Consider the following 14,768-nt stretch of genomic DNA (forward strand, 5'->3'; position numbering starts at 1 on the left):
TAATTTTCTGCTGTACTGCTCATCACTGGCAATTTTGTGAGCAGGTGAAATGTGCTATTCTCAGGTGTGCCTGCTTCAGTCACCTGCCCCTTAGAATACACTTTAACAAACCATTTATTTTGTAGGGATAAGTAGATAGCCTAAGCAAACCCCAAAGGATGCAATCAATGGGAAGACTCCCACTGGATGCACCAGCAGTGGCTGCTCTCTGGCCACGCTTAGGCCTTGCATGAAGCACTTAAGCACTTCAGAAATGTGTTACTGGGAAGCACAGAAAAGTCTCCCAACAGCTGAACACTAAGGGCAAAAGAAAACTGTGGTTTTGAGGAAAAGTAGTGTCTGAGGAAACAGCTGATGGCAGGGTGTGATGCTCTTACCCTGAAGCCAATAGATCTTCTGTCATTTACTTCAAGAGATGCTGGACCATGACTTGGAGTTTGGTCCTTGTGCTGATCCATTGATTTCTATAATTTGCATGATGACTGATGGGGAATTTCTCTCCTGAAGGGACAGCACAGAAGTGCTCTTTGTGCTCTCACAGCATCCATTTTTCTGCCTGTCCCTCTTTGCTTTCTAGCTGCCATAGTCTCCCTGTGGTGGATGTTCACGCTTTTTTCCCAAGGCTGCTCTTAACCCCTGCCTATCCACAAGTCCAGGGGTGCAGAGAGAGCACACAGAGCTCAGTGGGGTGGGTGATGCAGAGCAGGCTGTGCTGGCAGCCTCCCCATGGACTGCCTCTTCAGTCGTGTGCCACAGCTTCACTGGCTCTCTTGTACACGACTGATCTCAGCAACAGGGCTATGAAAATGCCTGCTGATGCTATCTTGTAACAGAATAGATTGGCATGTCTTCCATAATTAAAAGGGGCCGTATTTAATAAATACTTTTCAATTCCAGGCTTATCCTCTAGATCAGAAAAATATCACTGGGGTTTTTGACAATATCCAGGTAAAATTTGAACTCTTATTTAGAAGAATAAAGCAATATAAGCATGCAAATATGAAGAGGCGGGTAGTTGTCATTTGCCCTGTCCTGCAGAAAACACTACAGGTAAGTGATCACAGTGGGAAAATGCAACTTTGTATTCAGTGTGATCTGCTTAGGAAGAGGTCTCAAATACTTCAAATACATCCTCTTAGCTTGTTTAGGGTTTGGTTTTTGTTTTCCTTTTTTTTTTGTCAGATGACGAAGATGTCAGCCACACACTCGGCTGTCTCTTGGTGCCGGTGGTATCACTGCTAATTTCAGGCTTCAGCATGGTAACGTCACTTCTGCATGGTTCCAGGAGAGCTGAAGTAAACACTCCCATGCAGTGCTCTGAGAGCCCACATACAGTGGCTCATGCTTGTTCTGCCAACAGAGCTGTTTCATCCCAGACACTATATTGTCTGCATAAATAAACTGTAACAGGAATTCATACACCAGCAATTCGTCAGAGATTTTATTTCTATTTTTGCAGCTTGCTGTAATTATTTCCTCATAGGGAAGCTGATTCCGCTTATATGGACTTTTCTTGAGATGGAGCATCTTTTCTGTACTTTTTCTTACACTTGTTATAAAGAAAGATTCATCATCTCTAAATTTATAGCATCTAGACATGTTCCCACTTGCAGCACCCAGACAGACAGTTATTCACTTAGCTCTTCTCAACACCCATTTTGAAAAAAAATTAAGAACTAATATTTTCTTTTAGTAAATTACCACTTTCTTTTTCATCAACAGCTTTTTTGATCTTATGACTTTACAAATCCAAGTTTTTCTTGCCAAATTCCAAGAGCCTTTCTGAACTTGTTTATTCTCCTGTGCAAATGCTACTATCAGCCTGTTTGTGACCAAAGTGTAATAAACTCCTAAAAAATAAAATATGCATTTAATTAGTCAAATTAATGTGTAGCTTTTAACATGAACATACATAAATGCATGTATTTTCAATTAATAGAACCTTGTAAAATTCATGTGATCAGGCTTGTCTCTAGGCTTTGCTTTCATACTTTGTAAAATTAATTCTTGGTGATAGTTTCTGGAAGCTAAATAGTTTCTCGTTCACAAGCTGATGCTGCAGATCTTTGAGGAGTTTTCTGTGTAGGGAAGATGAAATTTCTGAGTTGAAGGGGGAATGTGGCAAGGTCTCTTTTTCTTATGCACTGTGATTTTCCAGCTCACTGTTCTGGTGGAAGGCATAAGAGATTGCTGGTAATACGTAGGGATGTGAAAAAGCTTACAACAGTGGGAGGAAGTAAGTGAAGCAGGAGGTTCTCTTTGCATCAGATCTGACCAGGTCTAAATCTGTCCTCTGACTTGTCTGCATGTTCAGAATGTAGTATTTGCACGCAAATTTGTCCTGTCATCAGGGGAAGAGTGATGGCCCTGTCCATGCTTGCCACAGAGCCTCCTTTGCACTCCCGACACGAGGCCAGCCCAGGGTTAAATGCAGGTGGCTCCATGGCATGACATGAGCTGTTCTGTCACACAGCTGACCTGGAGGTGGTCAGCATAATGGCATCCCTGAGGATGAACACTGAGCTCTTCACTGAGGAGAGCCAGTCAGCATGGCAGGGTCAAAAGGCAACTAAGGACAGGCCTTCCAAGTGACATGGCTTGGTCAGCAGCGGAGGGTGCATGGAGCCCCCAGCCAAGAGGGAAGGGCCAGAGGAGGTCAGTCAGAGCCAGTATGGCATGTTGGTGTGCCTGGGGCCCAGGTGCTCAACTGGGGGCATGAGCTTCAGTTCTTGACCATGATGGAGGACCTTGTGAGATTGAAGAGGAAGTACAGGTCTTGAGTTAATAATCTCACATACTATTGACTGAATGTTTTAGTCTTTGAGTCATTTTATCTCAAGTCTTTGGTATTAAGCCGATGGGTCACTGTGGGGAAACCAAAGTTTTGTGAAACCAGGCACTCTGCCCATTGCTCATGTCCACCCGATCATTGGTGTGTGCTAGGTTCTACCTTGTGGTCAGTAAGTCTGACTCTTCCAGGAGCCTGGTGCCGTCTTCACAGGCCAGCTCTGTCATCCATGACTTTGTCAGACCCCTGGCTACCAAAACCGTCTTTTCTACCCTACTCTTGACTTTCACCTTCTTCCTGCAATGATGTATCTACTGAAATGCATTTGGAAATAAGGTGAAGGGTCAGAAAAAGGGGGAAAAAACGAGAAAGATGAAAATGGAGAGGCAAGAAAATTATCATGGAAACATGGATCTCAGTTTCCTCCTGCTAGACACTAACAAAAAGCTTTGAGGTGTTAGACCACATATTTTTCACATGGGATCACTCTGCTAAAGCTGCTGATCACCTGCTTTTAGCTGTGAGGTTGACTCTCATGCCTAAATGCCCACTCTGCCAATTCCATCATCAAGGCAAAATACTTCACCTGCTGTAATTAAATCTCATGATTTTTTAAGCTTGTCTTCTGATTTTTGGAGCCTGACTCATGGTTTCTGTGGAAAACTTAGGCTTGGCAAATGCTGAAAGCAGTGGGAGTATTTGCAGCTTGAAGGCACTGTTCAGCGAGAGGAAGGGTGGAGGAATCTGCCCCTCAGCAATTAGTAGACTCGCTTTCTACGAAAGGACGTGTCATTTGGTAGGTTATTTTAGCATGCTGTACAGATGCAGATTATTTTTTAGAATTTTTAATTGGTGATACCATAGCAACTTTATACAATGAAAAACAGTCCAGGCCAGATTGTGCCTGACAACCACCCGCCTGTTTGGGGGTGGCAGAAAGCTGTACCGACCCAGGAGGACTTTGAGAAGCTCTTGACGCTCTGAGTCCTGGTGAGGAAGGCTGTCAGATAGATGCAATGGGCTCTCAACCCCACAGCTAGAGGGAGTTGTACCTAGTCCATTGCCTTGTCACCTTACAGTCTTTTCCTCAACATTTTGGATTGAACAAGATGTTATAGCTAAATCCCTGAGATGCCAGACAATGATTTAAATTTCAGGGCTCTGATGCCTCAGCAAGGAGCAGGGAAGAGTGTCACATCACTACTTTGATGTAGGCTTTCTCTCCTTAGCCCTTTGGTGTTCTCTTCTTATCTAAAGGACTGAGTCTCATACACATAGATCTCAATAAAGAGATAAAAGGGCCACACTCAACTCTGTGTAGTATTGTGCTCTCATACACAAAGTCTTTGTCTTTTTGCCATGTCTAAGACATGGATATGTGTGTGTAGGTATCTATATGACTCTGAGACATTCTAAACTCACTGAAAAGAATGGAAATGGACAGTGCTGGACTGGTTGAGTAAGCTAAGGATCACCATAAAGAGGCTGAAAGTGTGAAGTGGACGGTATTGATGTGAGTGTGTAAATGAAAGGGAAGGATCTTGACTAAAAGATGGAGAATAGATGAATCATAAGAGCATTGCGGCTCCCAGCCTACCTAGGGAAGCTGGAGGGCAGACAAAGACTTTAACTGAGAAATCCAACACACAGTAATGGGATAAGAAGAGAATCAGGGAAGTGGAGGGTCTTTCAGAAGAAAGCAAGATGTGATGCTCAAGGCCAGGTTGGATGGTATCCTGAGAAACCCAGTCTAGCAGGAGGTGTCCATACCCATGTTGAGGCAGTTGATCTAGATGGCCTTTAAAGGTCCCTTTCAACTCAATAGACTACATGATCTCTACACTGTGATATGTAGTTAGGATAGAAGAAGATCACAGCAGTGCTGTCTATATACTGTTTATTGTGGACACATATTGCACCAAAAACTGTCTCTTAGTGAATATAAAGTCTTTACCTGGAGGCAAAATTCAACACATGATTAAATTGCACCACATATATGGAGAATAGTGACTACTGGGGAGGAATATAATAACAAGAGAGATATTTTCCAAATTGTGCAGAAGATTGAATGCAAAGGACTGAGAGTGATCCAGGTAGTGAAGACATGAGGGAAGTCTCCCAAAAGAGGCTTTTAAAAACCTGACACCACAGATTTCCCCCTCTCTGTATGGAAGGAAAATGAGAGGCATGGAAACAAAATAATTTACCTTGATAACATCAGACTTCCCTTTGGATGGCCTCCATCAGCCCCTCTGTTGAACACAAATATGTGTGTGAGAAGGGGGTTTGAAGGAAGAACAAGTCCAACACTTGGAAGCTGTCTGTTTCCTTCCCAATGTAAATTCATAGAAATGCTAACATGGAGTATCACCATGCTCAATACTCATGCTCAAATGTTTCCCACGCTTATGGATAGCCCTAAATCCTTGGTCATTCCCTAGAGATATGCACAAACTGGCTTGAAAAATACAGATGAATGTTGCTGAGTATCCTTTTATTCAAATAACTTCTCATCGGATTTTCAATGGGAGAAAGAAAGTCTGACTGTGGGAAATGATACACTTTTGAAACTATGGGCAGAATTTATCATGAGCTAATGCTATTGCAGTAGAAAAAGAGCTGAAAACATCCCCTGGAATTTTTTAATAACAATTTCTTAATGGGTTTCTTCTTTGAAGATTGAAGAACATGCAGTGTCTGTGTATACGTATGTTATTATTAATCTATAGAAATTTAGCATTAATGAACAATTTAAAGAAGTCTACCAAACACTAATTGGATGTATTTTTATAAGTTTTGCTGCCTGTGGAGTTCTACATTTTGAATAGAGCTTTATGAAGCATGGAAGTGTTTCTTTTTAAATTAGGGAGATATTAAATTCTGATCCTGATTTTGCCAATGTGATCAATTAATCACCCCTGCTGCAATATCACGATTTAAAACATTTGTGGTGGTCACCTATTTTTCAGAATGCATTCATTATAAGAAGCTGAGTTTTTCACTCAAAATTTTTTTTTTTAATGAGATGCTAAATAGGAAATGAAACCAAAGCTTATGTATTTACTTCTTCATAATGCTGTGCTTCCCAAATTCTTTCTCTGCTTTATTAAACCTCAGATAACTGTTCCCCTTCCCAAGTAATCTCAGTTTGGTTGAAATCTTTATATCAGTTTATGATAACAGATTATGGTAACAGAATGTAACCATTTTTTGAAGAACTGTATCACTTCATCTTTCATAAATACTAATTAAACAACTCAGGCTTACGTCAGTGCCAAGATTCATGTCAGCAGTTAGTGCAACTTGTTATTGTAAGATTAGTTCTGACACATTCCTTCCAGCACAGCAAGCAGTGGGATCCTTTGCAGCACTGGGAAGAAGTCATCTCTCTAGAGACTGCCGGTAGGTATCCAATAGGAAGGAAGACTGCTTTCTTTAACAAGATTAAAAACTCTCTGCTGACATACTCCCTAACTGAATCATCCTGAACTGTAAGTCTCACCACGCAGAAGGAACGAGCTGGCTCATCACCCAGGCTTCTCCCTTTGCAGCACTCAGGCCCTTTGTATTATAATGTCTGCACACTGTGCCCGATGGGACTGGCTTCAGGAGCCATCCCTGCTCTGGTCAGGGATCATTCACAGCTGCAATAATTGGCAACGATTTCTTGACTACAAGAACATTGAGTGAGGCTTGCTCCTCTGAGCAATTTCTTGCTGTGAAAGAGATGTAAGGGAGAGAAGTGACCTTATTCTGTCCAGCTGGCACGTACAGCTGCTGATTCAGGGCCATTCCCTGGGCTCTGCTTGAAGGGGTGCTGGTGATATTGTCACTGTCTAAATGTTACTGTTTGAGCTGAGCAACAGGAAAACATTGGAATTTTAAAAGCTGTGTAATTTTAAGGCATATCCTCAGTAGTGGTAATTCTCAAGAGAATTGCTTTCATTGTTCAGATTCACAGGTGTTAGGGTGCCTATTGAATATAATTTCTTTTTACTCTGAATGCTGGTGAAGATGCAGATTATGGTGACAGGGAGATAGGGATAGACAGACTGCTTGCCCAGCAGTGCACTGTGGGTTCACAGAATTCTGGCTAGTATTGTGTCATGTTTCACAATAGGTTAAGACTCAGATTTTTCAGAGTGGTGGAAGTATTTTGTGGTGTGTCCAGCTGGCATATGCCATGAATATGTGGCAACTGCAGCAATAAGTAAATAAACTTAAAGGGCAGAATATATATATATAGGCCTGTGTGCCTAGTGAGACTCAGTGATTACGGCATGCACATGAAATTGGATTTTAATACCATTGTAATTCTGAAAACTTAGGTCCTCTCATGGACTGAGGCATAAACTATCATTACTGTGTATGATAGATAGTATTCCCTCTTTTTCTTTTTAATTTAATTTTTCCTAATCAGATACCATTTATAGGACAGGCACTGCATATCCTCAATCAGAAAGTTATTAAGTAGGTAAGCCTTCTTTATCCTCCTGTTGCTGCTCTGACCTCAAATGAGTACATGAAGCTTTGCTCTCAGTTTGGGTAGTTAAGACAAGGTCAGACCTCAGCATTAATGAGAAAAACAAAATCATCATGACCCAAAGTGCTCTGACTGATCCAGGAGCCTCATCAGATTATACCATGCCAGAAGGTGCATTTACACCCTGCAATCTGTAATCAAGTGACACTTGGAATCAAGTGCATAATTCAGAAACTGTCTTTGGCAGTGTGTCTAAACACATATTGGAAAATAAGCAGTTATGATCAAATGACAAGATATGTGTCTTTCAGGTGGTGTATGTATAGTGCTGTTCTGAGCATGCTAGTGCATAGAAAGAGTTATAAACATGAGAGATGGCAGAACAATTTTCAGCTTCTTTCTTCATCAGAACCATTTTCAGTTTCTGAACTTCAAGGGGGAAACCAAAGTATTTTTACAGAAAGCAAAGCTGTGAAGTGTGATGTTACTTTTTGGCTTTGTCACATGTGCTCCATGAGTGACAGATTAATCTAAGCAGTGTCTTGTTTGAAGAACCTAAGCCTGCACAACTGCTGAGGCTGAACAAAACTTGGCCTCAGAGATAGATACATGAAGGCTTTGAGTTTTCTAAACCTCCCAAACTGGAGGGTGCTTCTTAGCAACAGTTTATGAAATGAGCAGAGAGATACAGTGGTCCTGGCTGGGTGCATCAATCATCATCTTTGTCATTATCCATCCAAAACAGAGGGGTGTAGTGATACTCTTTGCTGAGTTTAAATCTGCAAGTGTGGAACAAAGTTATGCCATACAAAAGTCCTCTTGTTTTTGGGGTTTTTTCCTGAAAAATGCTGAATCCCTACTCTGAAGAGAACTTTCCATTATTAAATACATTAGATAGAGAAGAAAATCTTTATTAAGGTTTTTATGAACAGCAAGGGACCACAGTTATTTAATATGCCTTTTTAAGGAAAGGTCTCAAACATTGTCATAAAGGGCACCTGGATATTTGTTTTTTTAAGATAGAGAGAAATAATTTTAGTCTGTTTAAGCTGACACTAAGACTCCAGTCAAGAACTCATATTGCACTGGCATATGTGGGGCTGCATCTGGAGACAAACAAAATTTGGGGAATATTTTGTAACTCTTTGAAAACTATTCAGAGATTTTAATGTATATGTTTCTTTGATTTATTTACTCTGAGCTCTGCATATTATAGCTTGGACAGCATGTCTTTACATGCAGGATATATAATATCCCAGAGACATGGGAGGGAGAGTGCTAGAGAAAGGCTCTTATACTAAAGAAAAAGGGAATGGAAAATAGAAATTAGTCACATTAATATATAGGAAATAAGTGGCAAAATTAATGATGATGCAGACATTGCTGAGATGAAATTTGAAGTTTATTCCTTCAGGCATTTTTTGAGTTCTGAATGTATAAATGTTTTGTGTAGAACACATGGAAGAAATAAAGCTTTATTTCTACTTGCATAACTCAAAAACTGTTGAGTTTATAGGAAAGGAAAAAGAAGAAAATGAAAAAAGTAAGGAGAAAAGCAAATTTGGCTGAGATCAATCATGAAAGATTTACATTCAAAAGAAATAATTTTGTTTTGTTTTGGTAGAGTATATTAGAAGGAGTTGTGAGCGACTGAAAAGGGGGATCTGAATGGGAACCAGAACACTACCTTGACAGATAATCAGCTACTCAGACACTCAGGTTTATTAAATCTCATAAGCATGAAATTTAAAGAGTATGATTTATTCTGTCCTTATGCTTAAATTATCTGCATTTCTAAATGCATAATATGCATATACTGTAATGCTGGGGTGGTAAATCAGAGTCCTTTTGAAGTGTATACCACTGTTTAGTATGGCCCTTATACATGACAGCTATTCAGTTGAGTATTACTGAAAGCTGACAAAATAACTGGACTTGCACCGGAAGGAAAGAATTTATTCTCTCCCCAGAGCAGAGATTGTTGTTAACTATTCCAGAACAGTAACTGTTAAAGCATTCAGTGTCAGAGATACTCTAATGAAGACAGAAGGTTTTTATAGGCTTGGCTAGTCCCCATGGAAACAGCCTTTTTACTGGGTTACCATAGGAATTGTCAAAGCCTTTGTAAGCCTCCCTTAATAGCGCATATACGCTTTCCAGGCAGACTGGAATATCTGCTAGAGGATACACCTCCTGTTTTTAAATATAAATACAAACAGATTTTGTTTTGGAGTGGTACTCATCTCTGTTTAACTAGCTCTGCTATTCTTTACGTTAGAGTTACATTAAACATTGGAGTCACCTGTGGTACAGGAGAATGTGTGACGGCTGGATGGGTTTATGAACAAGGCAAGCCATGTATGCTTGTGCCTAACCTGCAGGGAACCACCAGCAGAAATACCATTCCGTACAGCGCTTCTGGCACAGCCCACAACATGTTAAAACATTAGCCCTCCACCTTCTTGTGGACATTGCAGAGCTTTAGTCAGTCTGAAGCTTTGCTGGACAAAAGTTATACAACAGGAAACAAATAAGCAAGAAATGTAGCCAAAGGAAACAAAGAGAATACTCTGCTGAATGGAACTACCAGAAAGCAAGCCATGGGATGACTTCAGCTCTCTAAGTCTTTCAAGACAGTTGCTGTTTTGACTTCTAAATAATGTTCCTTGAAGCCATTACCTGGGCACAGGATGAGTAATTTCTTTGATAACTAATGAGGAATTGCATTTTCACACTCTTGATCCTGAGGCTTTGTAAAAACAGGGAAGTAGAGTGGGGAGCTGCAGGTTGTGAGGGAACCATGCACCTACTTGCTTGTCTTGTCGTTGTGAGCTTAATTTTATTCAAAGGACCTTTATAAATGAAGGGGAAAAAAAGAATTTTGGTTTTGTTTAAACTCCTGGGATTAACACAGTGTTCTCCATACAGGGGATTGACATTAATAAGACTACTTGTTAAGGAAATCTAGCCAATATCTTCAGGGCTTGTTATTTGTCCAAACAAATACTAGCTTCAAGGCTTTCTTCTGTACAGCCTGACATGCTTTTATATTCCACTTTCCAGTTGGCTAAATTTCATTATGCAGTTTGGGCATATAAATCAGTGGAGCTGAATTGAAAGACTTGGTTTCTACAGGATGACACCAGCAGAGAATTTGGCCCTTGAGTTTGAGTTACCAAGGTACCAGCTCTCATACATGTAAAGATTTCCATGAAAAGCAGTGGGACTGCTTGCATGTTTTAGTTAGGCATGTAGGCATTCCTTGCCTTACCAGAGAAACTATTCTGATTGGACAAAACCAAAGTTTTGGATTTAACTGAAAATGTATTTGTTTTAAAATGGATAATTGGAACTACAGATGTGAAAACTGCTATATATTGTGGTAAGTTTGCACAGATGGTATAGCAAGGCATGCATCATGTATTACTCCTTTCCAGAATTGGTAGAAAGGCAGTATATTTTTCCAGAAAAATATTTGAATGAAGCCAGAAATGTCTTTGATTTCCCAAGTGACTGAGATGCCACTATTAAGGACATTTCTGGACACCCGAGCCCAAAGATGATCTCTCTAGTTACTCAAAAAATAGTTAGTGAAAATCTGAGGATTGCAGTCATCCAGAAGCAATCACTGAGATCTATTTACAGGGAAAGGGGATAAGAAAAAAAGAAAAGGAGAAGATTTGTGGAGGAGTTAATAAGGATTCTTCTGTGCATTGATAATTTAAAGGCTGCTTTAACTGTCCTTTGCCAGTTATGAGTTGCTCTTACAGAGAAGTTGATCTCATAGTTTTGGTTCCATTTTAGGAGCTGACAGAGATGTCAAAGATGATATCTGGAGCAGCAAGAGGCAGGATTATATTGGGTGTGACAGTGTGAGTGCTCTCCAATGTGTTCTCCCACCAAAAATGTAGAATGCTTACTATTTTTGGAGGTCTGATTCCCCATGCCATGCACTGTCATGCCAGAGACAAGGATAGTTGCAGGAGTACCTGAAATGAAGGTCTAAAAATAAAGCCATGAGTAAATCATTGTAAGGTTCAACTAGTCATGTGTCCACCAAATGGAACAATGCAGTTGTAATCTCAGGCATTTTGTTCTTTGACCATGAAAACAAAGAGGATGATGTAGCCCACACAACATACCTGAATTCACTATAAATACATTTTCCCTGAAAGGTCTTGTAAGAATTGCTCTACCTGTAGGCTTTCTCTAAGAAGCGCACTCAGTATACAAACTGCCCCTGTTTACCCTGTTTGCTTCCACTAAAATATCCTTACTGGTTCACCCAGAGAAACTGTGGGTGCCCCATCTCTGGAAATGTTTGAGGCCTGATGGTCTTCGAAGTCCCTTCCAACCCAAACCATTCTATGGTTTATGTTGCAGAAACCATCATTAAAGCTTTTTGGGGTGAGAAGTCCCTTGTGATTTTTGTATTGAGATTTTGTGGCTGAAAGTTTTTGTCGAGTGTGTCAGGTTGTGAAGAAACTGCTGCACCCACTGCAGCCTTCCAACAAAATAGCCATTATGTTCTGTATGTTTTTATGTTTGCATAAGAAATCACTGACAATCAAATTGTATCCTTGAGCAAAACATGACATTTGAACAGTTTGCTTGGCCTGCAGGGCATGCACCACATCTGCTCTATTACTGAAGGTGCTAAAATGGGTGGGATAGATTAAGCATATTTGGCAATTTTATGGTAAAAGGAGCTCATTCTAAACTCCACTTGTAGGTTAGCTGCTGACAGACACACCATCTCAGTGGGAAAAAAATTTGGCATAGCATTTATCTTCTGGTGTCTGTGTCTATCTGCCCTTAGTTCCACTTGTCTTCCCATTCCTTTGTCTCCTCCCCATTTTGTCTTCTCCAGAGCCATAGGGCTGAAACACACAGCCCCCTGTAGTTCTCTCTCTGGTGTGGGCTTTTTTTTTTTTTTTTTTGCATCAGATGTTTATCCATGGACAAACATTTCATTTCCTCATGATTATGGGCATACATATGCACCACAATGTGTCTTTCTCCTTCTAGCAATTCTCAGGAGCACATAGACATACTAACTTACACAGACAACATCTGCTGTAAATCCTGACCAGTGAAATCACCTCTCCTAGTTGCCAGAAAGTACCTATAAGGAAGAAGTAGATGACGATTTCTTCAGGAAGAAGCCTCATGTTCACAGGCTCTGTTGCTCACAAGGGAACTTCAGCCACCACAATAACTTCTGGAGGGACAACAGAGAAAGGCATAAATGATCCAGTGGTCCAGGAGATCTGTGGTGTTCACTAAGGACAATTTTCTAACCCAGGAGGCACTCCTCTGCACTTTGTTCTTACAAAGAAGAAATAGTTGGTTGAGGATGTAAAGTACAGGGAAGCTTCTCCTCAGTGTCTCCCTGTGAAAGAAGAAGCAATGGGCACAAATTGCAGTACAAGAAACTCTTTTTTTTTTTTTTTTTTTTACTGTGGGGATGGTCAATCACTTGACCAGAAAGTTTGTGGAATCTCCATCTTGGGAGGAATACAAAATATAACTGGAAAGAGATGGGACCAAACTGTTCTGACTGCTTTGAGCAGGGGGGAAGCAGTAGAATGACTCATGTGAGAGCAAAAGAGAAAAGGAAAAATTTAGATTGTATTGGATCCAGCGTAGCAGCAAAAGGAAGCACATACCAATTTCAAAGTAAAAGCAGAAGAACAGTAAAATAGAGAAAATCAAGAATGTCCTAGCCTACTGTCCATCTTTTCTAAGCAATAAAACATTAGACAGCAGCTCTTTTCCAAAGGGAAATGTGGCACACCTGGGTTGGAAGTTGGTAGTGAGAAGGGGCCTGCCCAGGGATAGTACTTTCTGTCTGTGCTGTATCCTGTCAGCTGTAAATTCCTGTACTGCTCCTGACATGTTCCTCACCTGCCATATATGCTGAAAGGACTGGTAGGACTTCATGCTTCTTCCCTGCTCCTCACACCTCTCTCTTGCTTTGGAGATGCCACGAGCTTAGGGCCCCATGGTCGCATCCCCTCCCTCATCGGGACCTGATGGTGTTGTCCAGGTGGCCCCATATCTGCAGGACTGCAGAGGCACAGAGCAGTCACACGTGGTGCAGCCCTAGAGGAACTTATTCCCTTTGCATCTGTGTCTGCACATGTCTCTTCAAACTCCTATGACAGTGCCTTTTTGCAGTCTTAAAATCTTTGTATTCTGCTTATATCGGCTGGGTATGTCAGGCCTGAGCTGGTTTAGTGTTCATGTGTACTTTTTAACTTGAGGGAGGATATGTCTTAAACAAAGAAAACCAAAAAACAGCTGAACGTGATTATATCCCTGTTTGGAAAAGCCCAGGCAACCATCCCTAGGGTAACAAGGAAGAGAGGTCACTGAAGAAATACTGCAACTTACAGCAAGAATGGGAGGAGGGTTTAGATATCTGAAGCACAGGAGATGTTGACAAGGAAGACTGAAGGCTCTTTAAAGGCAAAAGAAATTGTGTCAAGGAATTCTGCCTGTTTCATCACAGGTACTTTTCTGAAAAATCTAAAGCAGTGCAACAGGGAAGGGCTCAGGGTGACACCAGCACTGGCATCTTGTGTGCCTGGGGGAAGTGATCAGGGTTAAATGCAGTTAAAGAAACTGTGTAGTGTTTTTCTTGCTGCAAATGAAAAGTTAATGCCAATTATAAGGCAGTAGAAAGGCAGGAAAGTAGCTTGTTTTAAAAGATTTAACTTATGGAGAATGAGGTGAAGACTCTAACCCAGACAGAAGCCCAGAACTGAGAGTCAAAGTGAAGTGAGGTCTAAGATCCTTTGAGTTCATTCAGTTTTGTTTGTCTGAGATATTTCAGCAGCTCAGCAGCCAGTGGAGCAGCCTTAGGTGCAAATGGACATAAGTCTTTATTGATTTTTGTGGAACTGTTCGTGTGAATATACTCACTAAAGGACGCATGCTTGGAAATCATTGCTTCATTCAGTTAATGCCTATTTCTTGAGTATTAAGAAATGAAATATCAGAAATACCAAGCAAATAAAATGTATGTGGCACGAGGGGAAGGACAGTTGAGCTGGAGGTCAGGGTCTGATGTAAAGAGGCAGGGAACTGTGTGTGCCAAAGGAGCTGCTGAATGGAACTGTGCCAGGAAAGACACAAGAGAATTTATGCTGTACAGGCAAAAATGATCTTTCTTTCTGCCCACAGTTAGTCTGTTAACAGCTTGCAAGATCACAGTAGACATGAGGAAGAAATAATTTTAAAAGATCCCAGAAACACTGAGTTGAAAGCAAAGAAGTGAATGTTTATGAGAAACATTTATGAGAATATTAACTGTTGGCAACGTAGGCATCCCTTTCAAGTTGAATGGGAGGAATAGGGTTTAAAATTATAAGGAACCCTTTAAAAATTCATGCCAAGATACAGCCTAATGGGAGCAACAGGGTACTGAAAAATATTTCTGAGAGTATTGGTTGCATCCTTGTTTCATGTGTGTAAATTAAATTAAAAATTGTA

The 14,768-nt window shown here is 40.7% G+C and overlaps 1 long non-coding RNA gene across 1 annotated transcript in view; it reads left to right on the forward strand.

Moving 5' to 3' along the window:
* Positions 1–759: 759 nt before the first annotated feature.
* Positions 760–14,768, forward strand: part of LOC110469742 (uncharacterized) — a 60,228-nt gene continuing 46,219 nt past the window's right edge. The window contains exon 1 of the long non-coding RNA XR_014952818.1: positions 760–13,785. This is a non-coding gene — a long non-coding RNA (uncharacterized LOC110469742). The remainder of the gene's footprint in view (positions 13,786–14,768) is intronic.

This window comes from Lonchura striata, chromosome 2 (genome assembly GCF_050655825.1).
Source record: "Lonchura striata isolate lonStrDom1 chromosome 2, ASM5065582v1, whole genome shotgun sequence".
NCBI classification, from domain to species: domain Eukaryota; kingdom Metazoa; phylum Chordata; class Aves; order Passeriformes; family Estrildidae; genus Lonchura; species Lonchura striata.